This window comes from Antechinus flavipes, chromosome 1, assembly GCF_016432865.1.
Source record: "Antechinus flavipes isolate AdamAnt ecotype Samford, QLD, Australia chromosome 1, AdamAnt_v2, whole genome shotgun sequence".
Classification (NCBI taxonomy): domain Eukaryota; kingdom Metazoa; phylum Chordata; class Mammalia; order Dasyuromorphia; family Dasyuridae; genus Antechinus; species Antechinus flavipes.
The window spans coordinates 111536262-111554779 of NC_067398.1; the positions used below are offsets into that span (position 1 = coordinate 111536262).

The 18518-nt window shown below is 35.1% G+C and overlaps 1 protein-coding gene across 2 annotated transcripts in view; it reads left to right on the forward strand.

The window, feature by feature from the left end:
- Window positions 1-18518, forward strand: part of GLIS3 (GLIS family zinc finger 3) — a 615465-nt gene that overhangs the window by 581209 nt on the left and 15738 nt on the right. The window lies entirely within an intron of this gene.

Sequence of the window (18518 nt, forward strand, 5' to 3'; positions counted from 1 at the left end):
GTGAAATGAATAGTCATCAAGTGAGTGAGCCAACTAATATGTGCTAGGATGTTTCTCTTATTGTTATCATCGTTAATCATCATTTACATGAATAATTACATTAAGCTCAATAATGCTGTTCTAAATGCTCACAGAGGACTAAGGATTAATTGCCTGCTCCAAGGAAATTATAAATGAGTGTACGAAATCAGTGTAGATCACTGTACAAAATCACTCTGAGAATAACTTACTTATCTAAATCTTAATGAATCCCTGCAGTTCTATAGAGCTAGGGTAGCACCTTGATGCATACACAGGCACTACACACAAATGCACACCAATAGCATACTATTCAATATAATTTTGCAATCTCAATAAACAAACATAGGTAGCAAGGGAAGATAGATAGAATGCTTCTCTGAGGAAGAATTGGATTCAAATTCAACCTCTGACACCTGCCCAGTTGTGTGGAAAAGGTAAATGGATAACCTCTAGAAAGAGTGGGTTCCCTCTCTGAGAAGCTCTTTAAGCAAAGACCATTTTCAAAATGTGTTGAAGGAAAGATTCTGGGGAGGGGGCCAAAAAAAGGATAGATGATAACAGGTTCCTCTCAAAGATAAAACTACAATTCTTTATATCTCTGAGTTAAATCCTTCAACCTGTATAACTACTGGCAACTTTATAGAATTTACAATAAGAATTAATATGAATTAAGTCCTAAGTGGGTTGCAATCTGCCTGAGTAGAGTTCCTATACTAGGAGTTTTCACTTTTAATGAAGTCACAGATCTTTCACATATTCATTTTCCATAATGATTAAATAGACTATTTAAATAAGCAATAATGAAAAAGGCCTCAAAACTAAATTGACTGGGCTACAGTCCACCCTAGCACATCATTTAAATATCGCTAATAAATATGTTTATGGATATCAAAGGACCTCCTATTGCATATTGGTTTGTCTCCTCACTTAATAATGACTTGTTTCACCATAGTTTTCTGCCTTTGAACAACACTGTAAAGTCAAATACATTTGTCCTTCTCTGCCCCTTCTTCCCAATTCAGGCTGTTTCCTCTTACCTCTCCCCCATCCAGGTGGCAAATTTGCAACTCACTTTAGTATCTTCCTGTGCCAGGAAAAAAAAAAAAAACTATATTCTGACAAGTCACTAACATTTTCAGTAACTATCAACTTTCATTTCACATCTGCTATAGTGAAGGCACTATGCTAGCTACCTATGAACAATAAATTAATAAATTAGTATTTGTTAAATGCCTACTATGTGAAAGGAATTATGACATTCACTGAGGGATGCAAAATAAAAATGAAATATTTCCTGCCCTAGAGGAATTTACAATCTCACTAGGGCAAACGAGTGTGTTTGTGTATCCAAATACTTATTTACAAGAAAGAGTACACTGGAACTCACCATTAGTGGGTCAAAATTCAATCCTGGTTTTGCTGTTTAGTATGGGTTATTTTGAACAGGTCTCTCTGGGCCTATTTCCTCATCTGTAAGATAAAAGGCCTACTAGACAAGACAGATTTTCTAGGGGCTCTCTTCTCACTCTAAATCTCTGCTCTGATGACAATTTGGGAGAGGAGGGCACTAGTAGTTGAGACCTCTAAAGGTATTTGTGTAAAAGTTAGCACAGACAATAAAGGATTCTAAGAGGAAGCAGTGCATTCTAACTAGAGGAGGCAGCCAAGAAAAGGCACAGAGACAGGACATAAAAGCAGCATTAAGAAAGCCAGTTAGGTTGGACAATAGAGTATGTGAAGATAATTATATATAAAATGTTTAGAAAAGTAAGCTTGAGATAAAGTTGCTAAGAGCTTTAAATGACAATGTGAGGAGTTTCTATTTGTTTCTAAAGGTAAAGGGGAGTGACTGTAATCTGTTGAGAAGGCAAGCAACCTGAGTCTGACTTTCACTTTGGGAAATTCACTTCGGCCATCAAATGGAAGATGGATTGGAATGGGGAGAGACTTGAGTCAGAGACCATTTGAGAGGCTATGACAATTCAGTAGTGAGAGAGACTGAGTCTAAAATAAGAGGGTGGCTGTATGAATAGAGAGATGGCAAGATTTGGCAATTGACTAGATATGTGAGATAAGTAAGAGATTTTGAACTTTGGTAGCTAGAAGAGTAGTGGTACTCGATGGAAATATTAGAATTTGGAAAGAGGTATGTGAGAAGGCAATGTTAATGAGTTTTGTTTTGGATCTCTTGTGTTTGAAATGTCTATGGAACACTGATTTGGAAATTTACAAAAAGGATTGTGACATGGAGACTAAAACTTAGGTGAGAGAACAAGACTTGATACATGGATGTAGGCACCATTAAAATAGAGATGATAACTAAACTTATGAAGCTTATGAAGGTAGCCAAAAGAGAAAGTAAAAAAAGAAGTCTTGAACAGATCATTTGGGAATACTGACAGTTGCAAGGAATGATATAGATGATAACAAAGAAAACACTAGGAAAGAGCAGTCATATTGGTAAACAAGGAACCAAAAGTGTCATGAAAACACAGAGCAGAAAAAATATAAGAAAAGTATGCAAAATTTAGCAATTAAGAAGTCACTGATAACTTTGAAAAAAAAAAGCAGATTCAGTTGAGTAACGGGAACTTTTTTCTGGATTTCTTAAGATAATTTATTTTGGTTTTGTCATTAATGGTGGTCAGTTATGTTGATAGTTTTCCTGATATTGAACCAGCCCTGTCTTCTTGGATATAAATCTCATCTCGTCATAGTATATGGCAGTGGTTCTCAAAGTATGGTCTAGAGAATCCTAGGGATCTCTGAAACCCTTTTAGCGGGTCTACAAATTCAAAAATAGTTTTTATTTCCAATATGGTAAATGTCTATAAATATAATCCAGATAAACAAAAATGCTTTGGAGAGATCCTCAATGATTTTTAATATGATAAAGATACTGAAAACAAAAGTTTGAGAACCACTGGTGTATGGTCTTTGTGATATATTGCTGTAAATATCCTTGATAGCATTTTATTTAAAATTTTTTTCATCAATATTGGTTAGGGAAATCAGCCTGCAGTTCCTTTCTCTGTTTCATTTCTTCCTGGTTTAGGTATCAACACTATATTTGGGTAATAAAAGAAATTTGGTAGTAATCCTTCTTTGCCTATTTTACAAGCAACATATGTTTTTTGCTTTTTTTTTTTTCATTTTTGAATTAATTGTTCTTTAAATACTTGGTAGAATTCCCTTGTGAATCCATCTGGTCTGGAAATTTTTTCCCAAGGAGTTCATTGATGGATTCTTTATTTTTTAAAAACAGAGTTATTTAAGTATTCTACTTCCTCTTCTGTTATTCAGGGCAAGCTATATATTTTAAAGTATTCATCCATTTCACTTAGATTATCAAATTTATTGGTATATAATTGGGTAAAAAAAAAATCTCTCAAAATTGCTTTAGTTTTCTTTGGGATGAATTCACCATTTTCATTTTTGACACTGATGAGTGGATTTTCTTTCTTCTTTTAAATTAAATTAGCAAATGATTTATCTACTTTATTCTTTAAACTAGCTCTGAGTTTTATTTATTAGTTCTGTGGTTTTATTTAATTTTATTAATCTTTCCTTTGATTTTTAGGATTTCCCAAGTTGATGTCTAAATTAGGGATTTTAAATTTGTTCTCCTTTTATTTAGCTTTTTATTAGTATGCCCAAGTCATTGATCTATTCTTTATTTAATTGATGTAAGCATAGAGATATAAAATTTCCCTATGGTTTGGCTGCATCTCATAAATGTTAGTAGGCCCTCTCCTTGTTGAATTTGATGAAATTACTTATTGTTTCTATGATTTGTTTTTTTTTTTTACCCACTCATCAAGAAGGATTAAATTATTTAATTTTTTAATCTATATTTCCATGGCCCACTTTTTATTAAATATTATTTTTATCACACTATGATTTTTCTGCATTTAGTTATGATGTTTTATTCCCTAATACATTGTCAATTTTTGTGTAGGTTATATGTACTGCTGAGAAAAAGGAAATTGCTTTTTTTTTTCCTGAGAGCTATTTTATCTAACATTTCTAAAACTCTATTCATTTCCTTAACTCCTTTCATCTTTTTTTTTTTTTTTTTGCTTAGATTTATCCATCTCTGAGGGTAAATTTGAGATACCCTGTTATATAGTTTTATTGTCTACTTCCTATCATAACTCATTTAACTTTTCTTTTAAAAAGTCTGATACTATATCAATTGGTACATGTTGTTGTTGTTGTTTGCTCTTCATTTTCAAAAAGGACCAAAGATATCAGTATATATATATGTTTAGTTTTTTTTTTTTTTATCATACTTCCTTGTCTATGGTACCTTTTAGCAAGATTTAGTTTCCTTTCGTTTTAAATTAGATCTATTTTTTGCTTTTTCTGTGACCATGATTGCTATCCCTGGTTTTTTAAAAAAACTTCAGAAGCTTTTACTCTATGTGTGGCTTTCGGTTTTCATACCTAGCCTTAATCACTGTTTGGGTGTTGCCTCAGCTAATTTGAGACCTGTTAAAAATGTACATCCCGGACTATCTCTACTCATCTTGATCTATATCAGATAGTTTTTTGAGGAGATAGTTAGGCTGGTGACTTTGCACAGCCCTCCCTCACTTAAATCCAATCACCTCCCTGATGTCATCATCCTTTTTGAGAATGAAGGACAAACAAGTCTCTCTGCTTTAAGTGTGCTTTTTAAAAAATGGCTTGATGTAGAATTCTGGTTTTTAATATACTTTTATCTGCTTCCTTTTTATGGGTGATTTCATTCCATTCACATTTGTGGTTATAATTACTAACCTGTATTTCCCTCCATCCTATTTTCCCCTATTTATCCTCCTTTCTTTCTTTCCGTAATCCTGTCCTTCCTCAACAGTATTTTTCTTTTGACTATCAATCATCTCCCCCAAACCACCCTCCAATCAGCATATCTCACCCTGTAGGGTAAGATAAATTCCTATATCAAACAAAGTATGTATGTTATTCTTTCTTTCAGCCAGTTCTAATGAGAATAAGGCTCCTGTTGTCTACTCCCCCATCTTTCCTACCACTGTAAATACTCTTTTGAATCTCTACTATGTGAGAGAATATCTCATTCTGCCTCTTCCTTCCCCCTTCTCCCAGTGCATTGCTCTTTTTTACACCTTAATTTTTTTTTTTTTGTTTTTGGATATCATCCCATCGTATTCAACTAATAATCATGTGTACTATCTATGTATACTCCTTCCAACTACCCTGATAGTAAAGTTCTTTGAAGTTACACATATCATTTTCCCATATCAGAATGTAAATATTTTATCTTTATTTAGTTTCTTATAATTTTTCTTTCTTGTTTATCTTTTTTTTTTAATCTGTGACCAGAAGATGAAATGGAAAATGAATGTGTGTGTTCCTATAAATGGCCAAACACACTTCATAGAATGGCCACTGTTGCATTAGAAATTCACAGCAAATGATTTCTTACCTGCCTCTGTATTTGACTCTTTGGTTTCTAATTTAAAGAAAAAGAGAGTTCAGTTTGTAGATACCCACCAAAAATGCCTGGGTTTTAATTCCAATCCTTCCACTAAAACACTGTATGATCTCAAACAAATCAATCTGGACTTCAGTTTCCTCATCTGAATCACAATGGAATTGAATTAGATTATTTTCAAAGGGCTTCTCAGCTCTTACCTCCCATAGCAGATTGACTCGTTTTCTCTACTATGATGGATTCTTGTGATTATATGATGAATACATATTAAGAAAGAATATTTGGAATCAAAATTTCTAAGTAAAGCAGCTATACACTGTTCTAGATTTGTAGAAAAAAAAGACCCTCAAAGACAGGGACTATTTGGAGATTTTGTCTTTGCATCCCTAGTACATAGCAATAGTGTCATACTTTTTTTCCCCTAAATGTTCCTCTGATTTCATCCATCTGTGCAAAAGATCTATCAGTACCTATTGGCATCTTCTTTACAACTTAGTTTTAAAGAGTTCTTTGGGGCCCTGAAAAGTGACCTTCCCAAAGTCATACAGTCGGTGAGGAAGAACTGGCATTGATCAGCAGTCTTCCTGATTCCAGGGCCAACTCTGGTTGGTATACCTCTTTACTTCACCCCTGGTAGGTGCTTAATAAGTGCTTAATGGATTGGATTGGGCTGGAGTCAGATCCTGGTTCTACCACTTATTCCCTTCACCTTTCTAGAATTCAATTTCCTATAAATCTAAGATCCTCTAGTAGTAAATACCCACACCATCCCGGGAGCATTCTAAGGATTACCATTCCTTATTCCAGGCAAACATGTGGAAGTTTTGGATGTAGTTTAGCTGCAATGTATTCACAGTCATATGGAGGCTGGGCAGGGAAATGAAATGGATCTAGTCATCTCTCTGTTCCCTACCTCCCCAGAGAAGTTCAATATGTCTACACAATTCACAATAATAAAGGAAGGAAAAAGGTATGGGGAAGACTCTTCCCTTTTGTAATCTACTGATTAATAAGTTCCTAGCCAATAACATCTGGAGTCAGTAAAGACATTTTTCATTATTTCACAGAGTTAGGCCCTAGATGACAAGGTAGATCATCTCAGGACCTCATTTATAGCAAGGCCATCTACAATCAAGAAAGGTGTCTCTGATGTCCATTGATTCAGTGACAGCCCATACAACACTGTTCCCAAATACAATAATATGTTCTCTGTATGTCCAATTTTAATAAAAATAAAGATTAATAAGAAAACTTACTTTTCACATTTAAATGTTTCAAAGTTTGCCTGATTTCCTTAAAAATAGTCCATCCAACTCAGTCATTTATAGTCCTCCACTGGGTTTTCTTACTGGGAATTCAAACCAAGTCCTGCTAAATAGAAAAAGGAGTTTCTGTTGGTTTGTGAAAAGGATAATCAGGCCTTGTGCTGATAATTATGTTAGGTAAGAACCAGCTCCTAGAAGGAAAGTATTTTAAGCCCATAATTATGACTTTTATTGTATTTTATAAACATTTCTTTTTTGTATGGGAAGTTGGTGTCATCACTCCATAAAACAACTGCCTGCCTTATGTCCAGAACTCATAAATCTCTGACTCTAAAGGTTGGTGCTTTTAAAAGCAAATTAAGTGCTTTTGAAATAATTCTATTTAAGTGGTTGTTTCATTTGAATCTTTTGGGCTGATCATGTCCACGTCAAACTGGATTTTGTAATTTCCATATTTGTGACTAGGATTTTCCTTGTAAACACAAGGGATTGTTGGTTTGGGAACAGAGGAATAGTAGGAGTAATGGGTGGAGGGACAATACTTAAATCAAAATGACACATCAGCAACATCTGGCTTACTGGTAATGAGGCCATTGTGTCAAATCATTTTAATAAAACAAAGAAGGTCAGTGCCTGACTTTGGCTGACTGGACACCTCCATAGCCATAGTCCAGTCTCAGACTTGGATTACAGAATGACACACCTATATGGAATCTGAGGCTTCTTTCTCTCACCAACTGATCACTGGATATTTGCTTCTTTCTTGGCTAACTCTGATTCTCCTTCCCCCCACTCCTATCCCCATCCCCTCACTTGATTTTATGACACTGGAATTACAAAATTCCTTTAGGCCTTTAGACTTAATCTAAGTCCACATGAATCCACTGAAATAAAGAATTAGGAAGATTATCTAGATAGTTTAGAGGGCAAGAGACGTTCCCAAAACACAAAAAAATTGCATATAAGTACAATCAATTAATTAAAAACCATTTATTAAGTCTCATGTTAGGTACTAGAAATACAAGAATGAAAAAAAAATCTTCTGCCCTCAAAAAGCTTACATTGTTCGGGGGTGGGGGAAGGGAGGGAAGAAGGTAACCAGAGGGAGTTTCCTAGCAGGTAAGGGGGAATCTGGAATTTAGGAAATGGCCTTTTAGTTGAACTTTGAAGAAAGCTGGGGATTTTAAAAGGTAAAAGTGAGCATATCTGCAGGAGTGCACTTTAGGCAAGAACAGGTGATGTATGGAAAGATATGAATACTGGAGATCTTAGTATCATAGAGTTAAAGTTGAAAGGGACCTTAGACATCAACTAATCAAGTCCCCTCATTTGACAGATAAGGTGGCTGAGGTTCAGAGAAAATCCATGGTTTTCCCCATGATAAGGGCAAAAGTTAGCAAGGTGTAATGGGCTGAAGCTTGAGTTGATGCACTGAGGTCCCAAGCACATGAGGCTAAATAGTAATTGGACCATACTCTATTAATATATAAGCTTGGAGAAAGAATGGCCCCCACCCACTCTTTGTGCAAGTCCTGATGTGTTGTATAGGAAATGACGATTTTGGTGGGTGGAGGCAGGGGAGTGGAAAAGGAAGTTGCCATTGCGACGACCTTTCTGTTTGTTTCTCAGATGTAATGGGCTGAGGCTTGAGTTGATGCACTGAGGTCCCAAGCACATGAGGCTAAATAGTAATTGGACCATACTCTATTAATATATAAGCTTGGAGAAAGAATGGCCCCCACCCACTCTTTGTGCAAGTCCTGATGTGTTGTATAGGAAATGACGATTTTGGTGGGTGGAGGCAGGGAAGTGGAAAAGGAAGGGGAGGAGATGGCTCAGTGGGTAGAGCACCAGCCCTGAAGTCAGGAGGACCTGAGTTCAAATCCAGCCTCAGACACTTAACAATTCCTGGTTGTGTGACCATGGGCAAGTCACTTAACCCCAACTGCCTCAGCAAAAGCAAAAAGAAGAAGAGAAACAAACAGAAAGGTAGTCCCAATGGCAGCCAAATGTAATGACCGCGTATTTAAAGTCAGCCGGAGTCAGGAATTCAGGTTAAGGGAAAAATCTTCAATATTTATTGAAGTGAAGAGGTGAATAAAGATTGCAATAGCAAATATAGGCAAGAAAGATTGCGATAGCAAATATAGGCAGTTGCGACAGGAAGCCAGCTAAGAGAGAGCGACGCGAGCCGAGCCAACCGTGGCAATGGCAGTCCCAAAAGTCTCTCCTCCCCTTCCTTTTACACTCCCCTGCCTCCACCCACCAAAATCGTCATTTCCTATACAACACATCAGGACTTGCACAAAGAGTGGGTGGGGGCCATTCTTTCTCCAAGCATATATAGTAATAGAGTATGGTCCAATTACTATTTAGCCTCATGTGCTTGGGACCTCAGTGCATCAACTCAAGCCTCAGCCCATTACACAAGGTGCTAAAGTCAGCCATCTAAGATCAATATTCTCTTCCTTGAACTATAAAAAGTCATGTATGAAAAACAGTACATGGGCCTGTTTAACTAGAACATAGAATGCTTGAAGGCGACTAATATGTAATAATCCTAGAATGACATGATGGAATCAAAGACTTTGAAGGTCAAAGAAGTTTGAATTGGACCTTAGAGGCAAGAAAAGACCATTGGAGCTTTGGAGTTGAGAGTAATAATATCAAGAATCTGTATGTGAATGACTGATTGGAGAAGGAGAAGAGGGAAAACCAAAAAACAAACTTTAGGTCACTGTAATAGTCCAATGGAAATGTAAGAAGGACTGAACTGATTTGATTGTGGTATGAGTGGATGAAAAAGATGTGGTCAGATCAGTAAGATTTGGAGGACAAGAGGAAGGAGAAAAAAAATTGTAAATAACACTTGAGGTCATAAATTAGTACCCAGTACCTGGGTATTGTGGAAAAATGAAGGTGCCTTTGGCAAAAATAGCTTAGGAAGGAGATAAGTTTGGGCTGAAAGATGTTTTGTTTTGTACGTGAATGCAGAAATCATTTTGGCTGAGAGTTAAAGGAAGCCAGGAGACAGAGATATGGAGGGAGAATATTCCAGGCATGGAATTGGAATTGTCTTATTTTGTGATCAGTAAGGAGGTCACTGTCACTGCATCAAACACTCCCATCAAATGGGAGAGTATAATTTATAAAAAACTAAGATAATGCAGAATTGGGTTTGAAGGCCAAACTGAGGATTTTGTATATGATCCTGGAGATGATAGCTACTGAAGTTCATTAAATAAGGGGTTAATATGCTCACACATAAACTTTAGGAAAATCACTTTGGTGACTGAATAGAGGCTATATTAGAGTGAGGAGAGACTTGAGAACTTGAGATAGGCAGATCAGCCAAGAGGCTTTTTCAGTAGTCCAAATGTGAGGATAGCTTGCACCAGAGTGTAGCAATAGCTGAGGCGAAAAGGAGGGATATCTGAGAAAAGTTGTAAAGGTAAAATCAACAGACTTGGTCGATATATGGGGAGGAAGGAATTAGTGAAGAGTCAAAGATATAAGATTGTAGGTCTAGGGCACTGACTGAGAGATGTGATAAAAATTTAGAAGGGGGAAGGTTTGGGGTAAGAGGATTAAATAACCTGTTGACAGTCATCTAGATACCAAGTGACCAAGTTGGAATTTGAAACTCATTTACTCTCCAAGATCAATTATATTTCTGTTATATATTTTTCCCACAGTTTTCCCACATATTGTATGATGTGCAAATGAGTGAAAGCATGGAATACCAATACTTGGATAAACTCTAGTGAGTCACCTTATGCAGGATTACATGAATAATAAGTACCTAGGACTGAATTTGAACCCAGATCTTCCTGACTGTAACCACAGCCCTCTCTCCAATACATCAGTAATTGTACTATGTGATGAATGCATGATAAAATCACACAGAGGACATCTTAGAGAGAGAGTTTACCAATCAGGGAATATTGGAAAGCTTCATGGAGTAATTCGTGCAAGACCATTTTAATTTAATGTAATCAAAATTATCCATTTTTTTAAACCTATAATGCTCTCTCTCTTGTTTGGTCATAAATTCTTTCCTTATCCATTGATCTAAAAGGTAAATTATTCCATACTTCCTTAATTCGTTTATGATATCACCCTTTATAGCTAAATCTTGCAGCCATTATACCTTATCTTACTAAACAGTGTGAGATGTTGGTCTAGAACTAGTTTTTGTCAAACATTGAATTACCATGGTCATTTACTATAACTATGTATTATGTATCTAATCTATTCCACTGATGCACTCTCCTATTTCTTAATACCAGATTGTTTTAATAATTTATGCTCTGTAATAAAGTTTGAGATATGGTACAACTATGCCACCTTCCTTCACATTTTTTTGATCTTGATATTTTTGACCTTTTATTCTCCCCAGATGAATTTTGTAATTTTTTTTTCTATTTCTATAAAACAATTTTTTGGTAATTTTATTGGCATGGTACTGAAAAAGTAAATTAATTTAAGTAGAATTATCATTTTTATTACATTTGTTTGGCCTACCCATGAGCAATGAATATTTCTTTGATTATTTAGGTTTGGCATAATTAAAAAATACTTTCCACAAAATAATGTTCATATAGTTTCTGGGTTTGACTTGACAGGTAGATATCCAAGTATTGTATAGCACCTGCAATTATTTTAAATGAAATTTCACTTTCTGTCTCTTGATGCTACTAAATTTTGCTGTTATTATGTAGAAATGTTAATGATTTGTATGGATTTAGTTTATATCCTGCAATTTTGCTAAAATTGTTATTTTAGTTAGTTTTTAATTGATTCTTTAGGACTAAGTATTCCATCATATCTTCTGCAAAGAATAATGGTTTTGTTTCATCATTGCCCATTGTAATTCTATTTCTTTTTTTTTTCTTGTTGCTATGACTAGCATTTCTAGTATAATCAAAGTGGTTTATAATGTGCATCATTCTTTCATCCCAGATCTTATTGGGAATGCTTCTAGCTTATCCCCATTACACATAATGCTTGCTGATGGTTTTAGATAAATACTACTTATCTTAAGGAAAGCTCCATGTATTCCTATGCTCTCTAGTATTTTTAATAGGAATGGGTTCTGTATTTTGTTGAAAGTTTTTTTTCTGAGTCTATTGATAATCATATGATTTTGTTATTATTGATATGGTAAATTATGCTAATAATTTTCATACTATTGAATTAACCCTGTATTGTTGATATAAATCCCATCTGATCCTAGTATATGATTTTTATGATATATTATTATAGTCCCCTTGCTAGTATTTATAATTTTTGAGGCTGACAGTTCTTGCTCATCTCTTAAATTGTTTTAGGCTGGAAAATTATTTCACCTGATCTTTTATTGGTTCTCCAACTCCAGATTTCAATCAAAACATTATTTTAAAGTTGTTTTGAGGGTAATCTAAGAGAATTCAGGTGAGTTCTTGCTCTTATTCTGCCTCTTCAGATAATTAATTACATGTGATTTCTCTTCTCATGTTCCACCTGAGTTTAGTTTCAGAACTTTTATGTGATACCCCCAAAACTTGGGTCAGGGCAGATTTACATTATGTGTCATTTTATATTGTATAATTTTCTCCATGACTTGGCTTTTTATTCTAAAAATCATAACACAATCTCCAAGTTGGGATGGACCTCCCAGTCATCTGTTTTAATCTCTACCTTAAAAAAAAAATCCTTAGCAATTGCTTATTCATCCCTTACCTGAATACTTCTAGAAAAAAAGAACCCATTATCTTCTAAGACCTCTCATTCTCCTTTTGAACAGCTCCAGTTTTTAGGATGTTAGCTCTGCAAGATACTTTTAAGGAAAGTTGTCCACTCTTTCTTTTAATTTACCTATAAGATACTTTCTAGAATAATTTTTCTTAATAATTTAATCAAATGCTTAATTCCTACCAAAATTTTATGAAAATGAAGATGTAATTTTGTTTCCATTTTACTTCATGGACTCTTGGTTAAGAATCGTTAGATGGGAAGATTTTCAAAGTCTCTTCCAACTCTGACTCCTAGTTCCTATAACGCTGTATAATGGACTTTTCTGAAATCCCCTTTCCCTGATAAAGATCTAGGACAATGTCTTAAAAAATAAGATTTGTACATAATAATAGGAGGATCTATAATAACACTAAATGTGTCATGAAAATAATTCATTTTTTTTTCTAAAACACACAGATAGATATAAATTACCTTGTCTTTACTGGGTCATTTTGCAGGTTGAACTATCTTTTTTTTTTCATTTTATGTAACTTCCAAATGAATAATATCACAATATGAATTCACATAAATAATCTGCCTATACATGTGCATTTATACACTCAAAGATATATAGTAGGAAAAGTGGTTGGAGTCAAACTATTGCAGTTAGAAAATTTGGGTGTGATTCCAACTCTGCCACTTTTTTAAGTATTTAATCCTGAACAAGTCCCATCTATTTCTAGGCCTAAGTTTTCCTGTCTGTAAAATGGGTGTAAGATACATTACAGGGCTATGGTAAATTAAAGGTATTTTAAGACTAAAGTTTTATAGAAATATGAAAAATTCTTACTGTTATTAAGGGAACTGGTCTTGAAGCTAGGAAAACCTGGGTTCAGACCTATTTTCGATATGTAGAGATCCTGTGATTATGAACAATTCATATCCCATCTAATTTTTCTAGGGAACTCTTGTAGATTCTAAGTTGCAGGGACGATGGCAAACTGTATTGATGGAGGGAATCAAAAATTCACCTAAAGGGAATCTTAGGGGTCATCTAGTCAAACCTCACTTTATAGATATGGAAACTGAAAACATCCTAAGATGTTTTCTCATTTGCTCAAGATGACATAGTTTGTAAAGCTGGGATTTGAATTAGAGACCTTAGGCTCCAAAGCTCATTTTGTTTTCCTTGGATGTCACTTCATTTCTTCTGATTTTTAGTTTCTTTTTACATAAATTGAGAATGCTATGTAGTGATCACTGGCATCTCTTTCAATGCCTGTGATCCTACATAAGGTAAAAACTCCTTCCTAATTTGTTTTGACACATTCCCTTTAATTCCCAGACCTCACCCCAAGGATAAAACCTTGAGTTTGGGAGTCAGGAAAACTGAATTTGAATCCTGCCAAGGACAATTAGTAGTTATGAAACTACTGGCAAACCATTTACTCTCTCTCAGCCTCAGTTTCTTCATCTGTAAAACAGTAAACATCAAATGAGAAAATTTATGTAGAACACTTGGCCAATTTTAAAGTCCAATATCTATATGAGTAATGACCAATAATAATAATAGTTGTAATTATTATCATTACAACATGGACAAATTGGAAAGCCGTTCTGTAGCTTGTTAACACAAACCCTAGAACCATGTTTTAGTTGTGAAGAAATTGAGGGAAAAAATAAAGCATCAGATCAGGATTCTAGATGCTTAGGTTCTAATTGTCTCTCTCTGCTACTAACTACCTATTTTACAGGCCTATATGTCTTTGGAAAAGTTTCAATTTTCTTATCTGTAAAATGAGGTTTCAAGAAAAGTGTTGGAAACCTTTTCAATCTGTCATGGACCCCTTGCAATAATTGTTTTAATTACATATAGTGTTACAAAGTAAATCAGTTACATTGAAAATGTGTGTGTGTGTATGCATATATTTAAAACAAGATAATTGATTCCAGGTTAAGAACTATGGATTAGAACAAAATTGTCTCAGAACCTTTTTCTAGCTCTAAATGTGATCCTGTTAGCAGATTTCAATGAAATGAAGGGGCCCAATTAGAGAGGAGTGGGGCAGTGTTCCTAGTATGCTTCCTAGGGCTCCCAGCCAACTACCTCTGCAGACTAGCAATGGAAATAGGAGACAGTGATGCTCTCCCTGGCTACCTTCCTTATGCTGTGCATCATGGGTGACCCAGCCCAGTGTCCTTTGGGAAAAGCCAGCACAAGGTGCTATTGGCAATCTTAATTGGGCTTATTAGAATTTAAAAGGCTATTGTATTCCTAATTGAGCTCAGAGTTGCTTAAATGTCAGTTGTAAATAGCTCAAGTGTTTTGCAAGCTGGTTCAATTCTGGAGGGAAAAAAAAAACTGTCTTCCAACTACACGGCCTGGGAGCTAGCCTCATAATTTCCACATTTATATATTCAGAAAAGAGGTATTATCACTGTTTTAGTGGACAAGAAGCTATATCTCAAATGAGGACTAGTGTGAGGAGGTTGTCCAGACAAGGGAGCTCCCCTAAAAACACTTTTAAACCAAACACCTTTCATTTTCTAGGCCAGTCACATTTTTCTAGTGAATTAGTTAATGCAAAAGCCTTTATTAAATGCTCACTACATTACAGGCATTGGGGACATAAACATATTGAGTAATTTCTGTGTGTATATGTGAGAATTAGATAAAGGTTTAGTTTCTACAGAGTTATGGAATTAGGTTAACATGGAACAAAGGAAACAAAACTTATAGAAGGAAGCCATAAATTACAATAAAAAACATGTTATTAGAGGCTGAAAAAATGTTTACACACCTAAATAAGATGAACACTGATGGGAGATGTAATCAGGGGTGGGACTCATACTCATGTGGGAGAATTAGATGTTCCACATAAGTTGTAACCTCTGTAATAACCAAACAATAGGGAATAAGGGGAGGGACTTGTGTTTCAGGGACAGAGTATTAAAAAATCATGCTGTGATGATTTTAAAATGTGCCTGCTTCTGGACACTAAGATTATGAATAAAAATCCTTTTGTGACTTCATCAGCAAGACTGTAGAGTTCTTGGTAAGATACCTGTTTGTTGAAGACAGAATATGAGTACCATAAAATAGAATGTAAGGTCTTTGATGGAAGAATTGGTTTCAATTTTCTTTTTAATTCCTAGATTTAGCATAATGCCAGGCTTATAGTAGATACCTAAATGCTTGCTAATTCAAAACTACACAGACCATTTTTCAGATTAGAAAATAGTACTGATTTAGAATATTTTGGAAGGGATATTAGGTGAACTCCAGTTCAGAGATTATTAGCCTGTCTTGAGTCAGAGGACCCCTTTCTCAGTCCCTTGTAAAGCCTACGAATCTCTTCACAGAATAATGTTTTGAAACACCCACATTCACATATATAATTGCATTTCAATAAAATTTCTTATATATAAAATGTACCTTTTATATTTTATATGAATATATTTTATATTAAACTGAAATGCAATTACAAAAATATTTTTAAGCTTAGTTCCCAATCCTCTAGTTAAGAAACTCTACTCCTAACATTACTCTGTGGATAGAGTACTGGGATCTGAAAGAACAGATTCAAATCTAGGCTCTGTCCTCAGCACTTTTTGTATAACCATGAACAAGTCACATAACAGAATATAACAAAAGTCTCCATTCAAGGTAACATATATAAGTCTGTTTCTTTTTTAAGATCAATTAACAATACCCAAAAAAGCCTAAGGCTAGCTTCTGTGGCAATGAAATAATGTTATCTGATGCTTAAATAAATTGGCCAATATGAATGAAACATTTTTTAAGCATTTAGCATTCCTCAGTTCTCTCTTAACTATACCACATGGGGACAACCCCATTAACCTATATCAGCCTTGCTTCTCTACCTCATCACTATCCCTCTGCCCTCACTGGAGAAGAAAGAGCAGTGTTTTGGAGGTTTGCAGACAACAACTAATAGGATTTTGATTGGATAGAATATTTGAATTGTATAGGTCTCAGAGGAGGAGAGGTTACTGAATGAAGGTGATAGGGAAGAACATGGAAGTAGCAGTGGATTACAAAGGTATTCCAACTCTTCCACTTTAGTCAATCAGTCCAGGTGAATGAAGAAAAACCCTTGAAAAGGGTAGCCAGTAAAGCTGGGTCACCAAAGAAGAGATAGGTCTCATTGATAACCAAGAGATGGAAGGAGGGGAAAAGAAAAAAGATTTAAGATTAAAATAAATTTGTCTATGAAGTAGGCATTAAATGTGTGTTGAGGAGGATGAGGAATGGGGTTTGCATGATGATCTACAGGAGTTTAGAATCACTGGGAGGTATAGGATATGATAAGGTTAAGGAGAAAGTGGTGCTTTGCCTTACCTGGTCTATGATCCCTTGCTGCTTTAGCTAGGATGACTAGCCTGTCCTGTATGTTTCATCTGATTTTCAAGAATTGTCATAGGTCAGGGCTGATGAGAAAAAAATTAACATTTCTTAGACCAACTCTGAATCTGATTACTTGATTTAAAGTAGGAGAACCTGAAAATAATATCAAGACTGCCTAAAAATCACCAGTAAGAGAACATTCCAGCATAATTCTAATAGAAATGATTCCTCATATCTACCCTAAATCTGCATTTCCTCAACTTCCTACTTCTTCTCACTGATATCAACCATCTAAGAGCTCTTCCATATACTAATCCTTCAGATATTTAAAGGTAACTATAATGTCTCAACTGAGTTTTTTCTCTTCCAAACATCCTCAGTTCCTCCAATGGATCTTCACATAAAGTGATAACAATGGTGTCCTAGCCACCCTTCTCTGGATGTGTTTTGTGTCACTGATATTTTTCCTGTACTATGGTGCCCAAGACTAAATGAAATATATTTGATGGAGACTGAGCAATGCATCATACTAATAAATGGAAGATTGCCTCTTTCTTTCTGGACCTTGTCCCTTTGAGTGCAACCTTTTAATCTCATTAGTTTGTCTTAGCAACCAAATCATACCAGCTACATGAGATTACCAACCCCCAGAACAACCAGATCTCTTTATCATAGCAACTACCATTTAACCATTCTACTTCCATCTTGTATTTGTGAAGTTGACTTTTTGAATCCAAGTAGAAGAATCTACATTTGTACCTTGCAAATGCCATTTTATTAGATTCTTCACAATAAGGTGACATAAAGACCTTTTAGGATCCTAAATCTGGTATCCAACATGTTCAGTATGTCATCTCCATCTGTATCATGAATAAATATGACTCCTTTAAAGTTGAAACTGGCTTATTCACAACTATTCTAGAGGTCTAGCCATTGAATTTTACTTTATCTGTATTATTGTCTAGCCCACAACCTTTAACAGGAATAACATAAAAGACTTTAGCAAATAATTTGCTGGAAATCTAGGTAAATATTTATCTATGCCATTCCCCTGATGTATCCTTGCAATTGGCCTGTCAAAAAATTAAATAAGGTTAGTCTGACATGACCTGTTCTTGCTAACACTATGCTGACTTTGAGATCACCACTTCTGATGTTAATAAACATTCCTTTAATAATACATTGCAACATTTTGCCAGGAATTAAGGTTAAGGTCACTAGCCATTAGCTTTTAAGGTCTGTTCCTTTCTCTTTTATGGAAATTAGGACAATAACTGCAGTTCTGTAGTCTTACAGCCCTTCTCCCTTCCCTCTGATCTTTCAAAGACAATAATTCAGTTATTAGATCTGCCAATTTTTTCAATGTCCTAGCTGGAAGTTTGACAGGGCTCAGTAACTTGAACTCATTAAGAGAATATCCTGTTCTCTCTAATGAACTCTTTACTTTTCTTGGGTATTGACCCTCAATTATCCATTTTGATTCAGTTCTTCCTAGACTAAAGGTCTTTGCTCCTGTTCAGAGAAACGACAGAATTCATCAGTCCTACCTTCTCTTTGCTATCAATAATCATTATCCTTTTTTTTTACCTCCCCTTTCTTCCTAATTGTCCCCCAAATCACAAAATTTCAGAGTTGAAGAGGATCTCAAAAACCAAACAAGAATATTAATTGCCACTGTAACATATACCCAAGA